The sequence below is a fragment of the Bos taurus genome, chromosome 2 (assembly GCF_002263795.3).
Source record: "Bos taurus isolate L1 Dominette 01449 registration number 42190680 breed Hereford chromosome 2, ARS-UCD2.0, whole genome shotgun sequence".
Classification (NCBI taxonomy): Eukaryota; Metazoa; Chordata; class Mammalia; order Artiodactyla; family Bovidae; genus Bos; species Bos taurus.
Window position 1 is genome coordinate 19,468,281 of NC_037329.1, and position 24,905 is coordinate 19,493,185.

At 39.8% G+C, this 24,905-nt stretch overlaps 1 long non-coding RNA gene across 1 annotated transcript; it reads left to right on the forward strand.

Annotated features, from left to right (window-relative positions):
• The first annotated feature begins 6 nt into the window (after positions 1–6).
• LOC132342953 (uncharacterized) lies at positions 7–9,478 on the forward strand. The gene is made up of 3 exons (XR_009491516.1): positions 7–162; positions 716–1,089; positions 9,395–9,478. It is a non-coding gene; the product is annotated as an uncharacterized lncRNA (long non-coding RNA).
• The last annotated feature ends 15,427 nt before the right edge of the window (positions 9,479–24,905 follow it).

Below are 24,905 nucleotides of genomic sequence, written 5' to 3' on the forward strand. Positions count from 1 at the left end.
AGCGGCGCCCGGCGCGACCATTCGCTGCGGCGCATCCCGGCAGCCACCGCGGCGACTGGGCGGCGGGTGCCATGCGCCTGGAGCTACTTATCCTCAGCTCCCGCCCACCGCGGCCGCCCGCCTCCACAGTCACACCCCAGACCGCTGACACCTGTCAAGCAGGTGAGTTCGAGCAGTCCCGGGATTGGCCCGGCCTGAGTCAGGCAAGATTTGGAGCCAAACCGCAAACGCTCCCCGAGGTGACCTAGTACGCTGGGTGGTCTTCTCCGGAGTAGCTCTCAGGACCAGACTCCTCGGACCATCTGGGGACCTGACGAGCTAACCAATGCCATCATTTCCTGGGCCCACCTCTTCTCTCCCTCGCTGCGGCGGTCACTAAAAGTAACTCAGAACTGATTGGTTGCCTATAACCATCAAAGCAAATTCCTATCATTTTCTCGTCACCTACTTCGAGCCTGGCACTGTGCTCAGTGCTAGATCTCAAGTAAGTAAGCTTTGAAAAAACTGAAATGAGAAAACAGACTCGGAGACTCTTAAGTTGCCCAAAGGCATGCATCTAGTAATCACTAATGCTGAGTTGCAACCTAGGTTCTCTTTTTGTGGTTACTGGGTATTGCGCCCTTCTTTGCATTTTCCTAGTAGTGCCAAAGATTTCTGTTGCTAGAGATAAAATTGTTATTGTTTGGTCGCTAACTCCTGTCCAACTCTTTTGCAGCTCCATGGACTGTAGCCCTCAAGGCTCCGCTGTCCATGGGATTTCCCAGGCAAAAATACTTGGTGAATTGCCATTTCCTTCTCCAGAGGATCTTCCTGACCCAAGGATCAACCTGCGTCTCCAGGCGGATTCTTTACCACTAAGCCACCTGGGAAACCCAAAGATAAAATTACCCAACAACTGTTCTGAAGACGTCTCGGTCATCTACATTTTGACTTCATTTCTGGAGAGCGGCACTTAGAGAAATGGGAGGTGCGTCAGTAGGACTGTGCTCCACAATCGTTTTCAGCCAGTTAATCAGATAGACTTTTATCAAGCCACCTTGCAGACCTCAACCATCAGAAGTTCCTTTTCGCATAAGGTGCGATTTAAAAGTAAGTCTTGGGAATGGTAAGAGAAGGCGTTGCCATAAGCTTTCCGAGTCCATTGAGTTCACCTCCTTTTTGAGTAGCCACCTGCTTGCTAACACAGTCTTCTGCAAAAGAGTTAAGATATTCCAGAAGTTATTTGAGCAATACAAAAGAACCATTTAATAATTTGGAGAAAATTCAGGTAAACAGTGAAGAGGACTTGATTTGTATTCCTGACCACCAAATCTGAAAGAGAGAGTTCAGCAGTAAGCATCCAGTCTAGCTACAGAATCACGGAGCCCCACTCCTGTTTAGCTGCTGCTTCTAACCACTGTCTCTTTGAGATAGACTAGGAGTGGGAAAAGGGAGCAGCAGGAGTAAATTGCTGTGAATGCTCTAAGGAAAAAGACTGCTTAAATTTGAGAATTCAGCAACTCTAGTCTTTGAGCTTCTCACACCCTTCTAGATGTTTCTAGAACAGTACTGAAACACCAAGCAGCATGTTTGCTTGCAATCACGTAGAAGTCTTGGTGAAGTCGCTCAGTCATGTCCGACTCTTTGCGACCCCATAGACAGTAGCTCGCCAGGCTCCTCCGTCCATGGGATTTTCCAGGCAAGAGTACTGGAGTGGGTTGCCATTTCCTTCTCCAAAAGTCTTTGATTTCTTGCCAGAATGCTGTATAAGCAACAACTGCCTCAGAATCTTTTTGGAATAGGACAGGTCTATTAATTTTTGCTTGAGTCCCAGAGAGCTCAATCTAATACCAATTGTCATACCGTAAATGTATTAACTGACTCCCACAGTCTTTTCCATGTTGAAGTTGAACATGCTTCTTGCCAACTCTCAGGAGACAAAATTCATAAATTTTGCCAGTATCAACAATAATAAAAACCTTACCTCCTGGGTGATGGAAAATTTGATATAAACCAAAATTATATTTTTGGTGTAAACTATTATAGCATTAGAAAAACTGATTATATATATTTCAGATATGTGTACAGTAATGAAACCCATGTAGGCAGTAACAACACTTGGTGAGAGCCTATTACATAACTAATTCATGTGCTGTGAGATGCAAAAGCGTTTAAGCCTATGCTTCATCTACATGGTAAAATTAGCTAGTTAGGAGTTGGGATATATGTGGGGAAGAAACTGTGATACTATTAAGTGAAATAAGTGTGATATAGGTTACGTTAGGAAATCCTTTCCCCTAACCCCTCTCCTTACAAGAGCAAAGCCCAAGCAGAGTGCCTTGTTACTTATTTCATCCTTCCTAAGAGAAACATATTTCACACGAGGCATGGTCCACTGAGTTTGAGCGAACTGAGAGATAGTGAAGGACAGGGAAGCATGGCGTGTTGCAGTCCATGTGGTCACAAAGAGTCAGAGACGACTGAGTGACTGAACAGCAATGCTCCACTGAGATGCCCTCCAAAGGCAAAACCTCAGTGATAATCACATTCAGCAGGGCCATCTCCCCAAACTTATTCCTTTTGAGTCCTGGAACACGTGGCCCTTAATAACCTAGATCCCCATGGAGAGTGCTTTATTTGCGTTTACAACATCTCTTCTAATATGAAGCACGAAAAAGTGAAATTAACTCCTGAAACATGCACCAAATTTTTTTATTGCACTGACTTTCATTGCTTATCTTCAGAGTTGATTAGTGATCCTTGGAAGGAATTCTTGAATTTTAGACATTTTTATTAGGAAATGAGAAAAAGTAAACCAAAGTATAATTTATCATAGATCAAAAACCCCTGTAACTTCCATCTAGATTGAAAAATAGAGGGTTGCCAGCACCCCAGAAGTCCCTCTTATGCCCTCTCCCAATCAGTTCACACTCTCTACCTGTCAAAGTAACCACTGTCCTGAGTTTTATGATACACATTTCCTTGGTTTTTTGTGTTTATCAATAAAGCATGCATATGTTTCCTGTTTTTTTTTTCATTTATATGAATAGTATGATACAGTATGTTCTTTTGTGTCTGCTTTCATTCACTCAACATTATGAGATTCATTCATATTGTTGCATGTAGTTGCAGTACGTTCATTTTCCTTGCTGTATGGTATTCCATTGAATGTGTATACCAGGGTTTTTTCTACAATTAATGGAGTTGTTTCCAGTTTGTTTTTTGTTGTGGATATGGTTGCTATAAATATTTTTGAATATGTCTCTGCTGCTGCTGCTAAGTCGCTTCAGTAGTGTCCGACTCTGTGCAACCCCATAGATGGCAGCCCACCAGGCTCCCCGGTCCCTGGGATTCCCCAGGCAAGAACACTGGAGTGGGTTGCCATTTCCTTCTCCAATGCATGAAAGTGAAGTCGTGCAGTCATGTCTGACTCTTAGCGACCCCATGAACTGTAGCCCACCAGGCTCCTCCATCCATGGGATTTTCCAGGCAAGAGTACTGGAATGGGGTGCCATTGCCTTCTCCGGAATATGTCTCTAGGTGGACATATAGATGAATTTCTGTAACATATACTCATCTAAGAGTGGAATTTCTAGGTCATCAAATATGCATACGTTTAATAGATAATGAAATACCAGACTTTTCCAAAGGGATTGTACAAAATCTATTCCAGCTTCATAGGATACTTCCCATATTTATTTATTTAAAACTAAATAGACTGACAATAACATGTCAGAACTCTCATATGGGAACTCTCCTAAGCTGCTGGAATAGATTTTATACAATTCCTTTGGCTTCCCTGGTGGCACAGTGGTGAAGAATCTGCCTGCAATGCAGAAGACCCAGGTTTGATCCTGGGCTGGCAATATCCCCTCGTGAAGGGAATGGCTACCTACTCCAGTATTCTTGCCTGGAAAATCCCATGGACAGAGGAGTCTGGCAGGGCTGCAGTCCGTGGTATCACAAAGAGTAGGACACGAATGAGCAACAAACCCTTTAACTTTTCATAATACTTTTGGAAAAGCCTGGCATTTCCTTATCTATTAAATATATGCATACTTGAGGACTTAGAAATTCCACTCTTAGTTGAGTACGTTACAGAAATTCATCTACATGTCCACCTAGAGACATTTTATAGCAATCTTACCCAAAACAGTCCCAAACTGGAAACAACTCTACTAATTGTAGAATAAACTCTGGTATACAATTATATACTGTTGGGCTTCCCCGGTGACTCAGTGGTAAAGAATCTACCTGTAGCATGGAAGATGCAAGTTCAATCCCTGGGTTGTGAAGATCCCCTGGAGGAGGAAATGGCAACCCACTCCAGTATTTTTGCCTGGGAAATCCCATGGACAGAGAAGCCTGGTGGGCTACAGTCCATGGCGTCATAAGAGTCAGACATGACTTAGTGACTAAAGAACAACAATAAAGATAGATCTCCTGTATTACTTTCTAGAAGCCTTAGAGTTTTTCCATTCACATTTATAATTACAGGTTACCTGGAATTGATTTTTACTTATGGTGTGGAGATCAGGTTTCTTTTTTTTTTCCCAGTATGAGTATTCAGTTGTTTCAGCACTACTTGTTGAAAATACCTTGTTCTACATTACCACCTTTGTCATAAATCAACTGTTGATATAACATTAGTCTGTTTCTAGGCTCTCTATTATATTCCATTGGTCTGTTTATCTACCTTATGCCAGTATCACACTGGCGTAGCTCCTCTTTATTTTTTTCCATCTTCTACATAGAATTATATAATTTGTGAATAGTAACAGTTGATTTTTCCTTTCCATCCTTCTTTTTCTTGTTTTAGTCGACTGGCTAGAACCTCCAGGACAATGTTGAAGAGAAGTTGTGGTAGTGGCACCTTTCTCTTGTTCCTGACTTCAAAGGGAAATCTTTCAACACTTCATCAGTGTTTCAACAGGATTGCTGAGTTTTTGTTTCATTTTGTTTTTTAACAAATCTTTGAGCAGATTAAGGAATTCCCCTTCTAATCCTAACTCTCTTGCTGAGAGTTTTTATCATGATTGGAAATGAGTTTTATCAGATTTTTTTCTGTACCTGTTGAGATGATCATAGGATTTTTCTCTTTTATTCTGTTCGTATGGTAAATTACGTGAATTGGTTTTCTACTCTTCAGCCAACCTTGCAATGCTGGCATGAACCCAACCTGATCATGATATACTGGCCTTTTTATATATCATTGAATATACAGTAGTATTAAATTTTTGTTTAATATTTTGTGTTATGTTTACAAGTAAGGTTGGTCTGTTATTTTCCTTCTTTTAATAGAAACATGTCAGATTTTGCTGGTCTCATGAAACAAGCTAGTGAGTACTTCTTTGTTTTCTAGGCTCAAGAAGACTTTGTGTAAGACTGATCATTATTTCTTCCTTAAATGTTTGCTACAATTCACCAAAGAAACAATATGAACCTAGAGTTTTCTTTATGAGAAGGTCTTTTTATTAAAAGATTAAATAGTTTAATGCTACTCAGATTTTCTGTATCTGCTTGTTTCGGTTTTTAACAGTTTTTTTTAGCACATTGTCTGCTTCATTTACATTTTCAAATTTAATGACAAAGTTTTTCATAGTATCTTCTATTATAACTTAATGTCTATAGAATCTTTGGTAATGTCCTACTTTTTTATTCCCAATACTGGTTATTTTGCTATCTCTCTTTTTTTAAATCAATTTACCAGGCATTTAGCAATTTTATTACTTTTTTAAAAGACCAACTTTTGACTTTGTTGATCCAATTATATGTATGCTTTTTTAAATTAATTTCTACTAATATTATTTCCTATCTTCCAGTTTTTTCCTAATTTTTTTAAATGAATGCTTAGCTCATTGGTTTCTCAGCCTTCTGTTGTGTTTCTTTTCTGATATTTACATTTAGGGCTATAAATTTCTCTATAAGCAATTAACTCAAGTTTTGATAACATTATTTTCATGATTTTTCAGTTCCAAATAGTTTCCACTTGTATTTGAAAAGAATGATTTGTATTCTCTCTTGTTTAGGAGTATAGTGTTCCTCAGATACAAATTTGATCTAATGATTGTATTGTTCAAGTATTGTTTTATATTCAAGTATTATATTCAAGTATTCAAGTTCAAGTATTGTTTTATATATTGTATTTTTTATATATATATTTATATATATAAATATATATATATAAATATATATATATAAATATATATAAATATATATATATATTTTAAATATATTGTATTTATATATTGTATTATAAACTGATATTTTGTTTACTTACTTTATCAGTTATTGAAGGATGTTAAGATCTCCCACTATCATTATGGGTTTATCTCTTTTTCCTTCTACTGCTAATCTTTGCTTTCAGTACTTTGAACCTCTATATTAAATGTCAAAATTATGATATTTTCTTGATGAATTGAACTTTTTGTAATTATCAAATATCCCTCTTGCTTTCTAATAATGATTTCTGTTGTAAAGTTTAATTATGGCAGCTTGTATGTGAGTGTGGAGAGTAAGGGGGTGGCTTTATCCTATGACTTACAATCTTTTTGTATTTATATGTTTTAGATGTGTCTCTTGTAAATAGTATTTAGTTGTTTTCTTTAGGAAGTATTAGCATAAAATCTTGGATCATTTAACCTATTTAAATTTAATTCATTTACTGATATATATGGTGTAATGGCTAACAGCATTACCCTCATTCCCAGACAGACATAGGTTTGAATATTGGCTCCACCATTGATCAGAAAGATGTGTTGTCTCAAGCTTGTCACATTAATATCTTTGGGCTCAGCTCCTTGTCTATAAAGTTGGGATAGTAATAACAACTTCCCAGGGGTATTAAAGGATTAATGAGCAAGAATATAGAAAATTCCAACTGCTATTATGGAAGTGAGAGTGAGGTTGGTATAAGGATGACAACCCTCCTACATAAGATAGTGCACACTAGAGGGAAAAGAAATGAGGTTGAATGAGAAATGTGAAACCAATTCTGAGGAGCATTGAAAACTTAGCAGAAGAGTAAACATTGATCTGCTGGAAGTTTTTTTAAGTTCCTGAGCAGAGAATTAGCATGACAATCCAGGAAAGACCAGTACTCTGAAATTCATTCTCAAATGGAAGTCGCCTATCAGGTATACCTGCGAAGCTGTCCGTAGTTATAAAAAGAAGCTCTACCAGCAAATGATGAAGACATAAAAAACTCCTACAAAAAAGTCTGTAGGAGTTAGCAATGTTTTTGAATGACAGGAAAGCATTTAACCGTGCTTAGCTATCTGCTGCAGTAAAGGGCACTGAGTTAGCTCGAGAATGAAGATGTTTAACGGGAAAGTGGCTACAGGCTATGTTCTGTCGCAATACCATTTTAATATTTTATATGTCACAATCACCCTATATAGGGAAAGGAGGAGGAACTACATTAATGTGCCAAATTATTCGATTAGAGTTGAAAGTACTTTATGTTCTGTAGCTGCTCTGCTACTAACTTACTATGCAATCTAAAACTGTTTCTTGATTTCTTCCTGTTTTAGTTAAGAATAATTTCTGACCTGCCTACCTGTCAGATTTATTGCAAAATGATAAATATGCAAGGACTTTGGAAACCAAGTCAAAAATTACTTTAAAATAATTATTTTCTTTAGAACAGATTAAAATCAATTTTGCTATTTATCAGTTAGTACTTTAAGCCAGTAAACATTTAAAGTTTTGCTTTTAGGTAAACTTGAGCTCTTTGGACTCTAAGACTTCTTTATAAATCTTAAAAATCGAGACCCCCCCCCACCCCCCACAAAGAGCTTTTGTTTATGTTTATATCTACCTACATACTACCTATACCATATAATAAATTAAAACTTTAAAATATTTAAAATACTTCTTTATCAATTTATTTTAAAATAATGATGATCAATAATACATATTTATATAAATAAAATATTTTACTAAAAATAACTGTATTTGGGGAGGACATGAGAAAAATGGCTTTCCTTTACATTTTTTCAAACTGATGTTTTGCTTAATAGAAGACAGTTTAATTCTCATATCTGCTTCTGAATTCAATCAGTTGAAATACCACATGCCATGTAACTACCGAAAATCTCCAAATTACACATATGAGAGAATCAGAGTGAAAAAGATAAATAATGCCTTAGTCTGTTTTGAAAATAGTTTTGACCTTGATCACTCCCTGAAAGGGTTTGGAAGACCCAACAAAGATTCCCAGATCACATTTAAGAACAGCTACTCTAAAATATTTCTATCAGTTCAGTTCAGTCACTCAGTCATGTCCGACTCTTTGCGACCCCATGAATCGCAGCACGCCAGGCCTCCCTGTCCATCACCATCTCCCAGAGTTCACTCAGACTCACGTCCATCAAGTCGGTGATGCCATCCAGCCATCTCATCCTCTGTCGTCCCTTTCTCCTCCTGCCCCCAATCTGTCCCAGCATCAGAGTCTTTTCCAGTGAGTCAACTCTTTGCATGAGGTGGCCAAAGTACTGGAGTTTCAGCTTTAGCATCATTCCTTCCAAAGAACACCCAGGACTGATCTCCTTTAGGATGGACTGGTTGGATCTCCTTGCAGTCCAAGGGACTCTCAAGAGTCTTCTCCAACACCACAGTTCAAAAGCATCAATTCTTCGGTGCTCAGCTTTCTTCACAGTCCAACTCTTGCATCCATACATGACCACTGGAAAAACCATAGCCTTGATTAAATGGACCTTTGTTGGCAAAGTAATGTCTCTGCTTTTGAATATGCTATCTAGGTTGGTCATAACTTTTCTTTCAAGGAGTAAGCATCTTTTAATTTCATGGCTGCAGTCACCATCTGCAGTGATTTTGGAGCCCAAAAGATAAAGTCTGACACTGTTTCCACTGTTTCCCCATCTGTTTCCCATGAAGTGATGGGACTATAGATACATACTAAAACATTTGCTGGGTAAGCTCTAAACAACTGAATGCTAAAAGTAGTTAACACTCTTGCCACAAAGTAGTATGAAATGCCCATTATTCTTAAACCAAAGGTGTTAAAAATATTTAAAGAATAATTTCACATTTTGATACATTCTATATGAAATACGTATTTTTAAATTTCATACGATCACATTTGAAAGTGATTCCTGCACTTTAAAATCAGATTTCCAAATCCAATTCACATATGAATAGAAACTTAATTCTTATAAATGGGGTATCTAAATTTAGTGTGACCTTTGTGTTGTAACATGATAGCTTAAGCTATCTTATAAAATCAGGCTCACTCCTATGTTAGTCTTACAATATTATTTATATTGGTGCATGTAAATTAGTGGTAAAGAGTTTAAAGGATGTTCCCAAGGTCATTTTTTAATGCTGTAGAGATGATAGCTTGGCAAAATTCTTTATTCACAAATCCTAGCATTTGAACTTTTTGTATCTCCAGGTTTCTTAGCCCTCCTCATCAGTGCTTTCATGTGTGTGGCCAACAATGATGGAGCACCCAGGAACAAGTGATATTCTCAAAGGCAAGTCTTTTCTGTGCTAATTCATTCCCATCAGAATTGTTTTGTTTTGTTTTCCCGTAGATCAAAAGTATTCTTTGGCGGGTAGGGAAAGGAGTATCTTTGAATTCATTGAGACTCTTCCAGAGCACCAGAGAGAGCCAGGTTTGAGGATATTGTAGCATAAATCTCCAGGGTCCTAGACTCAGCTCTGGCAAATCTGCTTTAGGACAGCAGACATTTTTAGGAATTCCTATTCCATATTCAGGAGAACTTACTGAGGAAGTAATTTGCTGCTTAACCCTCCCAGGTGGCATAATCTCTACTCACCATTTCCCATTATTTTTTTTGAAAGAATTGACTTCTGAAAGGGGACACTACTGATTTGGGTTATAGGATTATAGTATGAGAAGCTACTGTGAGTGTATTTGGAGTACACACACCTCTAATGGTCACTCCATCGTTATGCTTTTACAGAGAATCACATTTACTCCTTCATCCGACTGAACCATGGCACTGCCTGGCACTACCCCAACAATCACATATTGAAGCCTGAGGAAGTATATAAGCTACTTTGAACTAGGTGATTTGTGATTGTTTTGTTCATACCATGCATGATATGATCTTAATTCCCAGACACGGGATTAAACCCATAATCCCCTGAAGTGTAGGTGCAGAATCTCACCCACTGAACCACCAGGAAATTCCCTGAATTGGGTTTTTTAAATGATCTATTAACCACCAATGAGCTTCCTGGGTGGAGCAGTAGTAAAGAATCCACCTGTCAAGCAGCAGAGGCGGGTTTGATCTCTGGGTTGGGAAGATCCCCTGGAGAAGGAAATGGCAACCCACTCCAGTATTCTTGCCTGGGAAATTACATGGACAAAGGAGCCTATTAATAAGATCACAAAGTTCATAGCATCGCAAAGAGGCAGACACAACTTAGTGACTAAACAACGACATTAACTGCCAAGGCAGTGTTTCTACTGCAGCCCTATAGCTACCATTTAAAGTAGCAATATCTGATTTTGCAATCTACTTTTTAAATGTTGGCATATTAAATGACTTTTTCATGCAAGATATATGGTAGCTTTTTCATGTTCTTCTTACCCTTTTTCCTTATTTTTAACACCCCTCCTTCTTATTTTTTCTTTCTTTTAAACTCTTTCTCTTCTGTTTTTTTTACATGGGTCAGTATAATGCAGGACTAGAGAAAGGTGAAGAAATAAAGTATTCAGGGTCATGAAATGAGCAATAAAATTGATCCATGAGCCAAGAGATAAAGTCACGGGAAGACAGCCAAGGCTAATGCCAGGAGGTCCCCATAGAGGAAGACAAAGCAGGAAACACATCCCAAAGTAGAGGCCTGTACAGAACAACTGATAGCCAGACGGCAAGGCAGGAATGTGAAGATGGTCTAAATGGAAGCCAACTAATTCTGTTAAAGGAGTCCTTTTCTAAAATATGCTCTTTAAAGACATTGTCTGACCCTCTTTAAAGACAGTCTTCAAAATGGATCCTTGATCCAGCTTACTTTAAACTTGTGTGCAAAATAGTTGTGTGTTTAAAGTGTTAGACAATTTTTCATTTCTGTTTCGAAGGCATTCAAGTACCGGTACTAACAGCGCATTCATTTCTTTTAAAAAAATACCAAAGCTACTGGATCCAAAGTAATATTCTGATTTGCTTGTATGTGGTAGGAGGAGGACAGAGTTGAAATTCACATAACTGGAATTTTAATCATAGTTCTAACACTATTTTTGTGGTGAGCCATAATCAGTTTTTAAACCCATCCATTTAATCACAATTCAGGTTAGAAGCAGACATTGTCTATATAGAGTAGGGTCATAGGATGATTCCCCAGAGAGCAGGCAGGAGGCTCGTAGAGGGTGAACATCAAGAAGCCTCCCCAGGGAAGCAATGCACCAGCTGGAAAAACAAGACACTAGATGCAGTAATAATCATGAAGAGATCTTGCAGGCCCCACTGCAGCCAGGGGTTCTGCAAAAGGGAGGGGAAGATATTTGAGTGAATGGGCCACTTCTCATGCTAGTTCTGAGTGTTCCTTATAAAGCACTAGGGGTCAGGAAAATCATCCTTCATTGACTATGCACTGGCCTACCTTTTGTGCCTTAACTACAAGTACATTTGAAGTCAGGGTAAGTACCATCCCAAGTTCTAACTATAGTTTTCTAAAACTCCATCACTGAAGGAGTTTGTTTATTATAACTAAACTACAGATCTTCCAGCTTCCCAGCAGATCTTAAAATGTCAGAGAAAAAGTTGCATAAATGCAAAATTCAGCGTATGAGTATGTGAAATCCCCACAAAAATGTGTAAAAATTAAGTTTTTTAATACCTTATACCTTTGAATAAATAATACAGTGCAGGATGATGACCAGTTATGCAACTTGCCTACAATAAAAACATATTTCTGCTAAATAACATTTTCTTTAGAACCAATCCGTGAGAACAACAGGTAAACTTCTGCTTCCCAGATTTGAAATAAGATTATTAAAACTACCTTGTCTTATGGGAGAAGACATACCAATGGGAGAAGACAGTGTCTTCAATTTGCATCCAAATAACCCAATGCAGATGATAAGCAAAGGAGACATTAAGGTGTTTTGAGAATAGGTCAGACAAAATTGGTCATGTTAAAGCTGGGTGATGGCACATATATACTCCCTACTTCTGCATATGTTTCAAATTTTCCATAATTAAAACTTCATATTTAAAAATTTTTAATTTATCTTTTAAATTACTATTTCAAATATAGTCCATGCTGATTGCAAAAAATCTAGACAGGATAGTAGCGTGAAGGAAAAGGGGGAAAATATTTTAGCATGCATAACCTCTCCCAGTATTCAAATATCAAATAAGATGGGAATTGTTGTTCAGTTGGTCAGTCAGGTCCAGAGACCCCATGGACTGCAGCACACCAGGCTTTCCTGTCCTTCACCATCTCCTGGAGCTTGCTCAAACTCATGTCCATTGAGTCAATGATGCCATCCAACCATCTCATCCTCTGTCATTCCCTTCTCCTGCCGTCAGTCTTTCCCAGCATCAGGGTCTTTTCTAATGAGTCAGCCCTTCACATCAGGTGGCCAAAGTATTGGAGCTTTAGCTTCAGCATCAGTCCTTCCAATGAATATTCAGGATTGATTTCCTTTAGAATTGATTGGTTTGATCTTGCAGTCCAAGGAACTCTCAAGAGTCTTCTCCAACACCACAGTTCAAAAGCATCAATTCTTCGGCTCTCAGCCTTCTTTATGGTCCAACTCTCACATCCATACATGACTACTTGAAAAACCATAACTCTGACTATACAGACCTTTGTCAGCAAAGTAATGTCTCTGCTTTTTAATATGCTGTCTAGGTTGGTCATAGCTTTCCTTCCAAGGAGCAAGTGTCTTTTAATTTCATCACTGCAGTCATCATCTGCAGTGATTTTGGAGCCCAAGAGAATAAAGTCTGTCACTGTTTCCACTGTTTCCCCATCTATTTGTCATAAAGTGATGAGACCGGATGCCGTGATCTTTGTTTTTTGAAGGTTGAGTTTTAAGCCAGCCTTTCACTCTCCTTTTTCACTTTCATCAAGAGGCTCTTTAGTTCCTTTTCACTTTCTGCCATAAGGGTGGTGTCATCTGCATATCTGAGGTTATTGATGTTTTTCCAAGAAAATTTAATTCCAGCTTGTACTTCATCCAGCCTAGCATTTTGCAAAGTTTATTCTGTATATAAGTTAAATAAGCAAGGTGACAATATACAGCCTTGATGTGCTCCTTTCCTGACTTGGAACCAGTCTGTTGTTCCATGTCCAGTTCTAACTGTTGCAAGTAACAGACCATCATTTCTGCCTCCTTCAGTTGGTCAGACAGACAACCCCTAGTACTAAGTGGAAGAGGAAACACAGGAGACAAGGATCACTGAGGACCATTTTGGAGGCTGGCTACTACACGGAAGATAGAAATACCCTTAAATATTAGAGATAAGATATATAAAAATGGACTTGCAGGGGTTGTCTTTAAGTGAAATATATTTGGACCCTGATCCATCTGGGATGGTTATATTACCAAAGAGGGAGCCAAACAATAATCTCCGGTTATTTAAAACTTTCAAGATACCTAATGCTATAAATCCCCATGTACAAAAGCAAACTACCCTATGAAGAAATCTAGAGGATTGCTGATTTTATCTTCCTTCAAAACTGAAGGGAACACCAAGTTCCCTTAAGTTCTCTTAAAATCTTTTTATCGCCACCTTTCCTTGTGGCTCAGCTGGTAAAGAATCCGCCTGCAGTGTGGGAGACCTGGGTTTGATCCCTGGGTTGGGAAGATCCCCTAGAGAAGGGAAAGGCTAACCACTCCAGTATTCTGGCCTGGAGAATTCCGTGGACTGTATAGTCACTGGGGTCACAAAGAGTCGGACACAACTGAGCGACTTTCACATATATACATTCCCAAATAGGGTTATGCATGCCTCTGCCAAAGGTCAGTTCCTAGTTTCTAGCTGCATTCCTGGTAGACTTCAGTCTGTCTTGGCACAAGTGTTCTAGCCTGACTTTTTGTTCTTAGTCTTAACAATCCCAACCCAATAATAATGATGGAAGGGAGAGAAATACAGCAGTGGGTTTTGCCCTTAACTTAAAATCTCAACAAGAGAAGAAAACAATCACCATATTCACAACTAGAAGTCTTGAAGAATACATGAGAAACTTTATAAACTGACGGTCCTACGTATCCTTAGACCTAAGTTTATATATACCAAATTAAAGTTATACTTCAGTCTCTTTCTCTGTATTCATCTCTATATCCACACTTACATATTGATTTCTAGCACCAGTAGTTTTTAAAAATAGTAGTTTTAGAGTTTCCTACCCTACTTTCATGGTGTTATCACTCACACCATGATCTTGGAGTGCAAAGTCGAGTGGGCCTTAGGAAGCATCACTACAAATAAAACTAGTGGAGGTGATGGAATTCCAGTTAAGCTATTTCAAATCCTGGAAGATGATGCTGTGAAACTGCTGCACTCAATATGCCAGCAAATTTGGAAAACTCAGCAGTGGCCACAGGACTGGAAAAGGTCAGTTTTCATTCCAATCCCAAAGAAATGCAATGCCAAAGAATGTTCAAACTACCACACAATTGCACTCATCTCACACGCTAGTAAAATAATGCTCAAAATTCTCCAAGCCAGGCTTCAGTAATATGTGAACTGCGAACTTCCAGATGTTCAAGCTGGTTTTAGAAAAGGCAGAGGAACCAGAGATCAAAAATACTAAAACATGGGGACTCTACTAAAACTCTGAGCTCCCAATGTAGAAGGGCCTGGGTTCAACCCCTGGTCAGGAAACTAGATCCCACATGCTATAACTAAGACCTGTCACAGTCAAATAAATATTTTAAAAAAAATACTAAAACAAATCAATAAAATAATATTATCAGTTCTTTAGGAAAGTACCAATCCCTGGCTCAGATTAATATGGTTAATATGGTTAATATATGGTTAATATGGCTTCTTAGAATTGATGCTAAACACATTTATTTTATAACATAATAGCAGACAATCCACATAAGGAAAAAATAACAGGTAAGTCTACTTCAAGCCACAATTAAAATGCCCACAAATATTTAATATGATTGGAGAAAAACTAATAAAACTTTCACTTTGTTTCACATTCCATTTCTCATTCTATGACTAGTAATTGCTTATTGGTTTAGGTAAAACTTATGGCTTTAGCCTTGAACTGGAATGTTGGGGTATCTAGAGTAATAAATGGGAAATTAAATATAAAATATTTTTTAAATTGATGTTTTAGTGCAGTTGTAAAGTATGTACACACACATACTCTCTCTTTCTCTCTCTCTCACACACACATACCAAAAACAAACGTAACATGATGGGAGGAACTATTTACATTCAAGGTCAGGATTCTTACATTCTACCCTAGAACTTGTTTGGTGACCACACATTAGGTTGGTAGCTGTACATCTGGTTCTGATAATCTGTCTAGAGTTGGTCTAACCCCAAAGTTCGATTGGGCACTTCCCAGAAAATGGGATATTCTGCAATTTTCCCTTGGGAAGGAGAGAAAAGAAGAATATGGATTGCAGGAATCTGCCACTTTGGAAATTAACTAGTCCAGGGTTCTCCAATGTAAATTCTATATGGTGCTAGTTCTTCTGGGTGGAGAAGGCAATGGCACCCCACTCCAGTACTCTTACCTGGAAAATCCCATGGATGGAGGAGCCTGGTGGGCTGCAGTCCATGGGGTTGCTAAAGAGTCGGACACGACTGAGCGACTTCACTTTCACACATTGGAGAAGGAAATGGCAACCTGGTGGGCTTCTGTTTATGGGGTTGCACAGAGTTGGACCTGACTGAAGTGACTTAGCAGCAGCAGCAGCAGTTCTTCTGGGTACAGGGCACGTTTCTGTGGTTCTTCCATCATAAATTTGGAAAACATTTCCCACTATAACTCTGCCCCATTGAAGGCATGTTACCTATTAGCTTATGAAGGATCTGAAAATTCTTTATAATAGTATGTTTACCCACAGAATGGTTTTCCCCCTAAAACCTATTTATATCTCTTTGGGATGCATTGGCTTAAATTATAAGGTCCTACAGAGCAAGTGCTCAAGATACGAATAGCCAAGGCCAGTGTCCAAAGAACTATGATCATTGATCAGTCATTTTGTGAATGGTGGGCCAAAGCTGTCAGTCCAAAATTGAAATTACAGATGTCCTAAATGATAGTCATGGATGCATATTTTTAACATTTGAAGATGATACTAAAGTCTAAATCTATGTAATGAAAATTTTTTTCTTAGCTATAAGGTTAAGTTCAGCCAGTAGGGCAGAACTGAGCCTTTTAGACAAACCTGAAAAGTTATTGCACACACAGATCCTCACATGTAAACATATAAATGCAATGTTTTTGTACATGGAAGCCATAATCAAGATGGGTGACCAAGGTCTGTGAGACTGCTAATTTCCTGGATCAAAGAAGAAGAATTCAAGATAATATTGAAACATTCAACAAATGGTAGTGTAGAAGAAACAAGGAGTCTATTTCTTAGTTACAATGAAGGGAGAAGTGCAGGTTTAGAAAAATATTGTAAAAAGAAAAGAAAGGCAGTTAACAGTATTTCAACACAGAATCATAATCCTTCCAAATGTACTCCTGTGTTTCTTGAGAGGATGATGTTTGCTGGAATAGAGTTATATATGGTGGGGGATGGAATTAACAGCTCTGTCTTTGATATTCAAGTTGAATTAACAACACCATTATAAACAGAATGGGGTTCAGAAAAAGTTTCATGTTTGTATGAAATGGACAGATTATCTCCTACCCTAAATCCCATGAATAATCCTCATTATCCTCTTTCAGCTTTTTTATCCAGAAAAAGAAAAGAATCATCTTTGTGCATTTATCCATTTGTTTAGAAAGTGACCTTCTAGGACTGCATCTTTGGCATGTTGTGGGTGGGTATAAGCATCCTGGGGGTGTTCAGCAAATGATGATAAAGAAGTTTAGATGAAGAGCACAAAGTCAGACAGAGAATAAATAAGGTCCAACTCAGGGTTCTTAATGCCCAAGTTTCTAGCAAAACCAACTCTCACATCACTTTTAAACTGTGTCTAGGTTTTAAAGCATATTGATTTTGTTTCCTTAAGGTAATTTACTCAAGTAGTTCTGTTAAGTGTTGATTTGCAATGCCACCAAATCTCATGCTGCATTATCGTGGAAATACCAAATATTTTGAAGACATGTACAGTCAAAGACATGTTTTGTTCTATCATCTTTCCCTTGGCTGGGAAAAAAGAGGACTTGCTATAGAATAGCAGGATTAGTGAATTGCAAATGAATTACTCCTCATTCATGTGAAATCATGAACTTCTACTTACTGTTTTCATAGTCTGTCATGCATAACATTTTTACCAAACCTAGCCTGAAATTTATGCACGTTATTAGTCATTATCACCTACAATACAGGCCTTCTCAAGTCAATGATATCAGCTCTCTTGTTGGATATATTCTTTAAATTTCCAATCAAAGTGTCTGTATAGTCTATAACTCACAAGGTGATTAGTTCACAGTCTTCCCAATATGTTATAGAGTTGCAGCTTCCAAGAGCTTATATTGGTGGCACTGCTAACAACTGTTACTGTCGTTTTGTCACCAAGTCATGTCTGACTCTTTTGCAGCCCCATGGACTGTAGCCCAGTGGGCTCCTCTGTCCATATGATTTCCCAGGCAAGAATACTGGAGTGGGTCGCCATTTCCTTCCCCAGGGGATCTTCCTGACCCAGGGATAGAACCTGAGTCTCCTGCATTGGCAAGGCGGGTTCTTTACCACTGAGCCAGAGAAGCCCATTAATAACTAATTTTTTCAAATTGACTGGTGCTACCACTGTTCTCTAATCTCTAAAGAAACCTGAAAGCTCTCCCTGACTTGTCTGCTGTTCTTCCGCTTCTATCCCAACCATCACCACGTTACACCAGAAGAGGAATTGCCTTTTCCTCACTATTCTTACTACCATAGCCTATGCCAGGCCACATCTCCTGACTCCTGACCAACCTAACTTCTCCAGGTTCCTACTTTTGAATTTTTCTTACATACATTTCTCCCAGAATAGTCTTAGTAAAGTACCATTTATATTACCCTGTAGTAAATCGACTACTCCAGACCATGGTAACCTCAAAGTACCCATAGTACTTGCATATAGCTCAATGCTTAATTAAGTATTCCCAAGTGATTTCATTTGAATTCATTTTATCTTCCTTGAGGAGAGCGTGTTTCATGTTTTTTTGTTTTTGTTTTTGTTTTCATTCAGCTGCTGTAGCCCTAACATAAGACTTGTTCAACATCAACCCTCATGGTCAAACTCTAGCCAATTATTAACAGTTTAAATGTACCATTGAATATTCTGTGCTATGCTAGGAAGAGGCTGGTTCCCATACCTTTCTGTAGTCATTCACTCATCAGATATTACCAAGCAATCTCTGTATACCAGTACAGTTCAGTTCAGTTCAGTCGCTCAGTCGTGTCCGACTCTTTGCGACCCCATGAATTGCAGCAGGCCAGGCCTCCCTGTCCATCACAAACTCCCAGAGTTCACTCAGACTCACGTCCATCGAGTCAGTGATGCCATCCAGCCATCTCATCCTCTGGCATCCCCTTCTCCTCCTACCCTCAATCCCTCCCAGCATCAGAGTCTTTTCCAATGAGTCAGCTCTTTGCATGAGGTGGCCAAAGTACTGGAGTTTCAGCTTCAGCATCATTCCCTCCAAAGAAATCCCAGGGCTGATCTCCTTTAGAATGGACTGGTTGGATCTCCTTGTAGTCCAAGGGACTCTCAAGAGTCTTCTCCAACACCACAGTTCAAAAGCATCAATTCTTCGGTGCTCAGCCTTCTTCACAGTCCAACTCTCACATCCATACATGACCACAGGAAAAACATAGCCTTGACTAGACGGACCTTTGTTGGCAAAGTAATGTCTCTGCTTTTCAATATGCTTTCTAGGTTGGTCATAACTTTCCTTCCAAGGAGTAAGCCTCTTTTAATTTCATGGCTGCAGTCACCATCTGCAGTGATTTTGGAGCCCAGAAAAATAAAGTCTGACACTGTTTCCACTGTTTCCCCATCTATTTCCCATAAAGTGGTGGGACCGGATGCCATAATCTTCATTTTCTGGATGTTGAGCTTTAAGCCAACTTTTTCACTCTCCACTTTCACTTTCATCAAGAGGCTTTTTAGCTCCTCTTCACTTTCTGCCATAAGGGTGGTGTCATCTGCATATCTGAGGTTGTTGATATTTCTCCTTGCAATCTTGATTCCAGCTTGTGTTTCTTCCAGTCCAGCATTTCTCATGATGTACTCTGCATGTAAGTTAAATAAGCAGGGTGACAATATACCAAGTACCATGCAATTGCAAGAGATGTAATCTTTGCCTTGAAGGAACTTGTAGGAGATCAGTGTGCTGAGGACTTGGAATTTAAGTATGTGTGGGTGGGTGCTTTGGGGCAGCCAGAGGAAACAAAACTAAATTAGACTGGGAATAGTAAGGAGTGGAACATCATTGTCAAAATTGTGTTTCCCAGCTCACTAGTCCTGAAAAATTCTCCATGAAAAAACAAACAAGAAGCTATGGTCAAATAAACGTGAGAAACCCTGGCCACTGTCACTTCCTTTCCCAAAGAGTCAGTCACAAAGCCTATTAGCACACTAACTGTCTAAAGAAACCTGTGGGAAACCCCAGGCATGAAATACAGATTCCCCAGTTATTGAGAGAGAAGTGGTGATTGAAACCTTCTGAATGGGTAAGGTCACTGAGGGACTGAAAACAAACAGAGGACTGGGGCCAAGGATAAGGAGAATACCAACATTGAAGTGCAGTGTGGCCCACAGGGAGGTTAAGATGAACTGGCCAGGGATGTGGAGATATCCCAAAACAAAGTGGAAAACCAGGGCCAAAGGGAGAGGAGAGAATTTCAAGGAACAGTTGACCAGAAACATCAAAGCCCTACATGAAGACATTAGCGTGTCCCCCGGATTTAGCAATCAAGTGTTTATTAGGGACCTTGGAAAGAATGTCCTCAAGGGATTGTTAGATGGAAGGGGATTGCAGTGGACTGGGGCTGTGCAGAAAGAGAGACAATAAGTGTAGATTAGACTTCTGAGAAACTTGGCTGTAAAGGGTTAGGATTAATACAGGAAGAGAATAAGAATGTTGCTGCTGCTGCTAAGTCGCTCCAGTCATGTCCGACTCTGTGCGACCCCAGAGATGGCAGCCCACCAGGCTCCCCTGTCCCTGGGATTCTCCAGGCAAGAACACTGGAGTGGGTTGCCATTTCCTTCTCCAATGCATGAAAGTGAAAAGTAAAAGTGAAGTCACTCAGTCATGTCCGACTCTTAGCGACCCCATGGACTGCAGCCCACCAGGCTCCTCCATCCATGGGATTTTCCAGGCAAGAGTACTGGAGTGGGGTGCCATTGCCTTCTCCTTAGAATGTTGAAGGAGGGTTATTTTACAATGAGGAAATTTGAACCCTTCTATAGGCTAAGGGAAAAAATCCAAGTAGGAAAGGTTAAGATACAGGGGAATTGGAGTGAAAGGTGCTTGGTAAAGCTAGATAACTGAGAAATGGAGAAGGAGGCAAATCACAGGTGAGGCAGCATTCAGTTCAGTTCAGTTGCTCAGTCATGTCCGACTCTTTGCGACCCCATGAATCGTACCATGCCAGGCCTCCCTGTCCATCACCATCTCCTGAAGTTGACTCAAACTCACGTCCATCGAGTCGGTGATGCCATCCAGCCATCTCATCCTCTGTCGTCCCCTTTTCCACCTGCCCCCAATCCCTCCCAGCATCAGAGTCTTTTCCAATGAATCAACTCTTCGCATGAGGTGGCCAACGTACTGGAGTTTCAGATTTAGCATCATTGCTTCCAAAGAACACTCAGGACTGATCTCCTTTAGAATGGACTGGTTGGATCTCCTTGCAGTCCAAGGGGCTCTCAAGAGTCTTCTCCAACACCACAGTTCAAAAGCATCAATTCTTCGGTGCTCAGCCTTCTTCACAGTCCAACTCTTGCATCCATACATGACCACAGGAAAAACCATAGCCTTGACTAGATGGACCTTTGTTGGCAAAGTAATGTTTCTGCTTTTGAATATGCTGTCTAGGTTGGTCATAACTTTCCTTCCAAGGAGTAAGCATCTTTTAATTTCATGGCTGCAGTCACCATCTGCAGTGATTTTGGAGCCCAAAAAGATAAAGTCTGACACTGTTTCCACTGTTTCCCCATCTATTTCCCATGAAGTGATGGGACCAGATGGCATGATCTTCGTTTTCTGAATGTTGAGCTTTAAGCCAACGTTTTCACTCTCCTCTTTCACTTTCATCAAGAGGCTTTTTAGTTCCTCTTCACTTTCTGCCATAAGGGTGGTGTCATCTGCATATCTGAGGTTACTGATATTTCTCCCGGCAGTCTTGATTCCAGCTTGTGCTTCTTCCAGCCCAGCGTTTCTCATGATGTACTCTGCATATAAGTTAAATAAGCAGGGTGACAATATACAGCCTTGAAGTACTCCTTTTCCTATTTGGAACCAGTCTGTTGTTCCATGTCCAGTTCTAACTGTTGCTTCCTGACCTGCATACAGATTTCTCAAGAGGCAGGTCAGGTGGTCTGGTATTCCCATCTCATTCAGAATTTTCCACAGTTTATTGTGATCCACACAGTCAAAGGCTTTGGCATAGTCAACAAAACAGAAATAGATGGTTTTTTTTTTTCTGGAACTCTCTTGCTTTTTTGATGATCCAGCGGATGTTGGCAATTTGATCTCTGGTTCCTCTGCCTTTTCTAAAACCAGCTTGAACATCTGGAAGTTCACGGTTCATGTATTGCTGAAGCCTGGCTTGGAGAATTCTGAGCATTACTTTACTATCGTGTGAGATGAGTGCAATTGTTCGGTAGTTTGAGCATTCTTTGGCATTGCCTTTCTTTGGGATTGGAATGAAAACTGATCTTTTCCAGTCCTGTGGCCACTGCTGAGTTTTCCAAATTTGCTGGCATATTGAGTGCAACACTTTCACAGCATCATCTTTCAGGATTTGAAATAGCTCAAATGGAATTCCATCACCTCCACTAGCTTTGCTCGTAGTGATGCTTTCTAAGGCCCACTTGACTTCACATTCCAGGATGTCTGGCTCTAGGTCAGTGATCACACCATCGTGGTTATCTTGGTCATGAAGATCTTTTTTGTACAGTTCTTCTGTGTATTCTTGCCACCTCTTCTGAATATCTTCTGCTTCTGTTAGGTCCATACCATTTCTGTCCTTTATCAAGCCCATCTTTGCATGAAATGTTCCCTTGATATCTCTAATTTTCTTGAAGAGATCTCTAGTCTTTCCCATTCTGTTGTTTTCCTCTATTTCTTTGCATTGATCGCTGAGGAAGGCTTTCTTATCTCTTCTTGCTATTCTTTGGAACTCTGCATTCAGATGCTTATATCTTTCCTTTTCTCCTTTGCTTTTCAGTTCTCTTCTTTTCACAGCTATTTGTAAGGCCTCCCCAGACAGCCATTTTGCCTTTTTGCATTTCTTCTCCATGGGGATGGTCTTGATCCCTGTCTCCTGTACAATGTCACGAACCTCCGTCCATGGTTCATCAGGCACTCTGTCTATCACATCTAGGCCCTTAAATCTATTTCTCACTTCCACTGTATAATCATAAGGGATTTGATTTAGGTCATACCTGAATGGTCTAGTGGTTTTCCCTAGTTTCTTCAATTTCAGTCTGAATTTGGCAATAAGGAACTCATGATCTAAGCCACAGTCAGCTCCCGGTCTTGTTTTTGCTGACTACATAGAGCTTCTCCATCTTTGGCTGCAAAGAATATAATCAATCTGATTTCAGTGTTGACCATCTGGTGATGTCCATGTGTAGAGTCAGCATTAGCCACTACAGAAAAGAGCTGCCTTTTCTGCTGGGCAAAAAAGACAGGCTGAAAGAGAAAGTTATTAATAACATTAATATTCTTTGAGGACCTACTCTGTGTCAGGTGTAAGTGGCTTACATAAATTGCCTCATTTAATTCTTGCAATAACCCTTCAGCATAAGCACTAGTGTTATCCCAACTTTGCAGATGAAGAAACTGCAATGTGGGAAGAGAGTAGTATCTTATCAAGTAGTGGAGTCAGGATGCAAAGTCAGCTTAAAAAAAAAAGGGGGAGTCTCTTGCCTAATGAAAACTTCCTAGGAAGGAAATTCTCCTTTAAATGTTCTCAACTTTTCAGAATTAAGTAGAAGACATGGCTATTTCCTGAGAGTGAGCCAGAGTAGTGGCAAGGTAAGGGAGATGAGGAATGGGGCACCCATTGAAATAGCTGTGTAGAAGAATGGGAAAGAGAGCCAATTAGGGACATGTCAGCGAGTGACGCTAAAGCTGAGGTGCATGCTGTATTAGACTTCAGTTCCTGTGGTTTTTCACACCCCACTCCCACCTGCTATGCCATGGAGGTGGTTTCTCTCCTATTGATATGAGCCAAAGGCTGACAGGGTACAGAAGGATTTGCTCTGATGGAGGAAACTAGAGATATCTGAGGGCATTGGGAAAATTTAAACTAGATCTTGCTGTATAAAACTGAGCAAATTGCAAGCCTAGTCCATCAAGAAATGAATTGACATAGTACAAAAAGAAGAGTAAGCTTGGAGGAAAACTGTACATTCAGTTTTTAGATGTGTTGATTTTGAGATGCCTAGAGTTTCACCTGGAGAAGGCAATGGCACCCCACTCCAGTACTCTTGCCTGGAAAATCCCATGGACAGAGGAACCTGGTAGGCTACAGTCCATGGGGTCACTAAGAGTCGGACACAACTGAGCGACTTCACTTTCACTTTTCACTTTCATGCACTGGAGAAGGAAATGGCAACCCACTCCAGTGTTCTTGCCTGGAGAATCCCAGGGATGGAGGAGCCTGGTGGGCTGCCATCTATGGGGTTGCACAGAGTCAGACACAACTGAAGCGACTTAGCAGCAGTAGCAGCAGCAGAGTTTCACCACATGGAAATATCTGGAGTTGGGTGTTATCACCTAAAGGTAACAATTCAAGATTTCACACACAAAGTTGCTGGCTCACAGAGACAGTGAAAAAGTATCACAAAGACATCGCAATTCCATCATAAAAAAGAACAGAAAGATAATTGCTATTGCTTAGTCACTTCAGTTGTGTCTGACTCTGTGTGACCCCATAGACGGCAGCCCACCAGGCTTCCCCGTCCCTGGGATTCTCCAGGCAAGAACACTGGAGTGGGTTGCCATTTCCTTCTCCAGTGCATGAAAGTGAAAAGTGAAAGTGAAGTCGCTCAGTCGTATCCGACTCTCAGCGACCCTATGGACTGCAGCCTTCCAGGCTCCTCCATCCATGGGATTTTCCAGGCAAAAGTACTGGAGTGGGGTGCCATTGCCTTCTCTGCAGAAAGATAATGTGGCCTCCTAATTATGATCAGAGTAATAGAACGATACTGCCAAGCACCAGAGCAGAGTTCTCAGGCAATGAGACCAAGATGGAAGAGGAAATAAAAAACTTGGGTAGAGTCACTGACATAGCCCTTTAAAGTGAATAAGAGATTGCATAAGGGGTATATGAAAGGTTTAAGTTATGCAGAGGGAAGTAGCACCTGGAGCAATTGCAAAAGCAATTGAAAAACAAAGTTCACGTCTTTCCTCGAAGGAAATTAGAGCAAAAGTATTCTGCGTTCGATGGCTACGTCAAGATAATTGGGCAAGCCCCTGCAGCACCAATGCTGTTTTCTTTTTTTCATGATGTCTTCTACTACTAATTTGTATTTGACGTACAATGCTTTACCAGTCTCACTGACACACTGCCTCACATATCCCTCTTGACCCTGAAAGTCTATTTTAAATGTAACGAAAGCTAA